Genomic DNA, 5,318 nt, shown 5'->3' on the forward strand with positions numbered 1-5,318 from the left:
TCTCAGGAGCATATTCTCTAGGACTTTTCCCAAGGGAACCATTTCACATAATGATAGTAATCCTAATCCTGCAGCTTTTTACACAGTTTAGAAGCATTTCTTTAGCCTTTTTAGCATAAATAACCCCTAATGTGAGGAATAGTCTGACTAAATGACTGGTAAATGTGGAATTCTGAATGTAAAATCTTTTGTAGAGACATTGCTATTAATATTTAAGAATTAAAAAAAAAAAAAAAAAAAAAAAAAAGATTAGCTAAGGACAGAAATAGCATTAACTGTATTTCATTTTGTAAGGCATTTTGAGCTGTCATCAGAACCAATTACTGGAATGAAGCCTTAAGGATCTACTCTATCTTTGTGAGCCAAAGTGACCAATAATTCTTCAAACAAAGATGTTGAGATATGCGTGATACCTGATGCCCAGGGTTTGGTGATTGTAGTCCAGTGAAATATTTGTGTACTCCTCAACAATGTATTAGGAAGGTTAAATAAGACAAAGTTTCCCAGAGCCTTCTGAGGAGGGCTCTTGCACAGATTTTTCTTTCTGCAGCCAACCAGTGCTTCTACCAAGCAGGAATATCCATTTCCCACGTGAACACTGTTCAAGGATCAGACTGTTTTCCACTCCAGCAGGCATCTTTGGCAGATGTTTCTACAGGGTAATGCATTTACACAAGCTGAAACAGGACTGATCTTTCTCCACTCTCCTTGACATTTACTATGGGCAGTACTGACCTGAGATTCATTCCTCTGCTACATTATTAGAAGGACATCAGTGCTACTGAAAACCCATTAAATGGATTTGCTTCCAGTGCTCCTTCAATTACATGTAAACATATCCAGTTTACACTGATAGATTCAGAGATATCAGTTGCCATTCTATACACTGCTATGAGGAGATGTCTCATCAGCTGTTTATTTCTGAGTTATGCAGAAAACTGCAGACAGATCTAGCTGAGGCAGAACAGTGTAGCAAGAAAACAATATCAAGCTGCACACACTAATCTTGCCTCATGTCAGATGAATTCATCTGACCTTTGCACCTACTCAAATCATAATCCCAAGGAACACCACGCATCTGTCTTCCACTTTTTCTTATCTCTCTGCATGAGAAATACACTGGTGGAAATTTTGACTAACTAGATGCATGTCATTAAGGGTTTTGTTGCCTTATTTATCTATTTCTTCTGCCATTTTTCCTGGCTACTTCTAAGGAGAAAGATAATTTACCAGTAGTTCTTTATAGGAATCATGAGGCTGAGAACCAAAGTTTTGTGATTCTCTGCTTCCCCCCTTTCCCAGTCCCTGTCTGCCAGAGAGGATCCTGAGTGATGCAGGCAGGGAGGTGGCTGTTGTGTTGCACTTGGTAAGTGCTTCTGAGTTTCACTCTTCCTCTGAAGCTCAAACCTTCAGAACACACGATCAAGGATCCTTCTCTCCAGTCATCCCAGGAGAGGGGGCAGGTGATAGAGTGGGGAAGCTCTCTCTGTATAAAATCTGAGTGTCTGACGTCTTTTTCATGGGAAAACTGATCAGGTAAAAGATTCCCAGCTAGTCCTATTTAAAATGTAATTCCTAAATCCTCATAAATAAAGAAGGACTATCATTCTTTGTTTCAAATAAATGATGTCTGATCTCCATCTTTTAATTCAGGATAAGAACAGTGAAGAGGATAACAATAAAGTACTCAGTTTCTTACTAATTGTTATTGATTATCCTTGGGTAAACAACCAGAAATTCCACAGCAGCCATCAGGATTATTGTGAGTCTAGATCAGGGTAACTGAGGTCCAAGAGATCCACAGAGAGCTAGCAAAAACTGTTCAGTCCTAGGATGATAGTGGTGTACAGCATTTGGTCCCAAATCAGATCAGAAATGGAAATGAATGAACTAGACTCTTTTAGCAGACACAAATTTAAACATAAAATGTAACATAGATAGTTTTTAAAGCCTGACAGGGAGCTTTCTCTAGAGCCCAGCCACAGCAACTGATATTTTTAAGGGTATTATAACAGGTACAGTTCTGAAAACCTAAACAATTGAGTGTCAGCATTGTGTGCTTCAAAATCATACCAATGCATGTAGTGCATATAAAATCAGAGTCACAGATTAATATTGTGACTCAGGTCATTGGGTGAGGAGGAAAAAGCACAGATCATCATGACATGTATTTCTTTCTCTGCTGTTCCCAAATGAATGCCATTATCTGCAAGGGCAGAACCACACCAGGGAATTCCATAGGAAGTTCCAAGCACTATGCATTGCCAAAACATCTAATTGATTTATTCAGAAGCATACTGATGCTCTCCAGAGGAGAGAAGGAAAGAGAAGAGGAAGAGGAAGAAGAAGAGGAAGAGGAAGAGGAAGAGGAAGAGGAAGAGGAAGAGGAAGAGGAAGAGGAAGAGGAAGAGGAAAAGAAAGAGAAAGAGAAAGAGAAAGAGAAGGAGAAAGAGAAAGAGAAGAAAAGAGAAAGAGAAAAGAAAAAGAAAAAAGAAAAAGAAAAAGAAAAAAAAAGAAAAGAAAAGAAAAAGAAAAAAAGAAAAAGAAAAAGAAAAAGAAAAAGAAAAAGAAAAAGAAAAAGAAAAGAAAAAGAAAAAGAAAAAGAAAAAGAAAAGAAAAAGAAAAAGAAAAAAAGAAAAAGAAAAGAAAAAGAAAAAGAAGAAAAAGAAAAAGAAAAAGAAAAAGAAAAAGAAAAAGAAAAAGAAAAAGAAAAAGAAAAGAAAAAGAAAAAAAGAAAAGAAAAAGAAAAAGAAAAAGAAAACATATTTTTTTCTTCTGTGCTTACTACAAAGGCACCACACTCAGTCTCAATTTCAAATTTTTATCCTACACGATGAACATTGCTTACAGAAAAGATTTAGCTTATGCATGAGCTCATTAGTACATTTCCACAAGTAACTGCTGTGTTTGTGTATTCTTTGTACACACAGAAAAAGAAGGTCTGATTTGCAAAATAGCTTCTTACCACTTCTTAGGATCACACTTTTTAAGATGCCTTGAAGTATTCAAAATGAATGCTCTTCTGAATCATTAGCCATTTTTTTTCAAAACCAAGATGCACAAATCATCCCTAACTGACTGACTTTAAAGGGAACATTCTGCTGAGTACAAAGATCTTCTGATCAAGTTCTAAAGGATGTAAAACATTTACCGGTAAAGTGACAGGAGGTGAATACTTCAGGCTTCATGTAGAATAAAAGGTGCATTGAGTCTGAATGCTTCAAATGAAAGAGTCCTTTCATTCCAGGATAGCTCAGGTACAAGTTAAGTGAGTAGGCTGGTTTTTGGAACTTAACCATCTTTTCTTTCTCTGCTATGTTCAGTTACTGAAAGTTTACTGGAACTGTCTGCAAGTCTCTATTTTTGAAGGGTCTTTTTAGAAATAATTATGATATTTCATTATTATCTTCCACCCAAACTTCTCGACTTACCTTTAAAATTGCTTTATTCTTTCCAGATATTAAGGTAGTTATTAAAAACAAATAATGGTGAAATTTGTACATATCTCTATGTGTACATGTGCATGTTTATATGCATATGTTTGGTTGCAGGTCTGTGCTTACTTGCAGAATTATTCACGGGCCATAAAAATATGTATCCTTGTAAATTTATGCAACAATATGTTTTTGAATAATTTAGGGAGGTTTTTTACAATGTATCTGGAAATGTATGTTCAAAAAGTGTTACATTCACTATTCTCTCTTCATTAATTACTTTCCTGCTTTAAAGTTTCAGACATTGGGGAGCAAATTACCAAGAAAACCAGTGAAGGGAGGAAGGCTTACTTTAAAGCAAGGAGTTCAAAGACAGCCTTCATAATAAGATGACTTCCCCTTTGCTATTCAGTGCAAAGCTTCAAAATATTCATTTAAAAATAAATCAGGACTGGATGGCTTAAATGTAAGTTAATTTGTTGTATAATTTACTCACTGAAAAGAGTTTAGTGAGCTTTAAACCAATGCTTTAGAAAAAGAGCAGTCATATTTTGTTGGAGGGATGCTCACCAATACTTGTACATTGTTCTCATCTCCAAATGCACTATCAAAAAACAGATGAAGCATGCATATTTAGAACGGGTCAGTCTTACTGAGGGTCCCCTTTTTGCAGAAAAAAAAAACAAGCAAGCCAAGTGGCTTACCCAAGGACACAAAGTGAGTCAGTAGCAGACCAAACCCTAGAGCTGAGGTTACTTTTGTTCAGAGCTCTAAATAAACCCATATCCATGTGTGGCAATGTGCCATCACACTCAGAGGACATCTTCTCAGCCGCCCATTCTTGGATACAGCATTTGGCTAAGGGACCCTTACCTAGAAGGGCCAGGATGGACAGAGATTTAGATAGGTTTGCTTCAGAGAACTGTCTATCTCAAAAAGCGTGTCTAACCCCTTCCCACCACCACCACCAAAAAAAAAAAAAAAAAAGTCTATTTTCTGCTCAACTTGCATGTGTCTTTCAGGCAGGGAGAATGGTAAAATACAATTCAAAAAAACTAAAGCTTCAGAGACCTTTCACATCCATTAATATGATCAGACACAAAGTCAATTAGATAGTGGAAGCAAGGTCCTGTCTTCAGAGGAAGAAGTGTTTTTCCCATATGACAGAGGATACCTGCTCACACTTACAGAAGTATCAGCCAGAAGAAATTCACTTGAAATGAACACAGCAGCATAAGTGCTGAACCCAGTGAAAACAGGATCAGCCCAAGAGGCTCTTCAAAGGACAAAGGCAACAATATATTCTGAGACTCAGCTCCCATTTCAGGACAGCCAGATGGAAGGAAAGTGAAGCCTCCAAGTCTGCCACATTTCTCAGAGCTTCAGAGACACAAAAGAAAGTGCGAGGATACCAAGTATAGGTTTGTAATTTAATTTATGTTTATTTTGGTCCAAGGTTGAGGTCAACGCACAATGAGGAGGTTATCAGATGACTCATATTAGCCTGAGCATCGTGCTGGGATAAAGTTAGTACTGTGCCTACTGGGAAGATGTAAGATTGTCAGATGGCCAGGATATAGCCTTATATAATTCATTTCTATTCCTGAAATAATTTTCTTGACCAAGTCTGAGAAGGGAAGGAACATTCTTTTGTAGTGGTGTGTGGGGGAAGCCTGGCTTTATATATAATATGCTCAGATAAATTGACAGAAAAGCTCATGCAATTGCATTATTAATGTAAATTACTTGCATTGTTTAACACTCAACATGATGATATGACATACACAGCAATATTCAGATTTTTTTTTCTACTTGACAAAACACAAACATAGATTTCTAAGCAGTACTGCCTTGTTGTTTGGCCTAATTGATGAAACAGGCAGT

This window comes from Aythya fuligula, chromosome 1 (assembly GCF_009819795.1).
Source record: "Aythya fuligula isolate bAytFul2 chromosome 1, bAytFul2.pri, whole genome shotgun sequence".
Lineage (NCBI taxonomy): Eukaryota > Metazoa > Chordata > Aves > Anseriformes > Anatidae > Aythya > Aythya fuligula.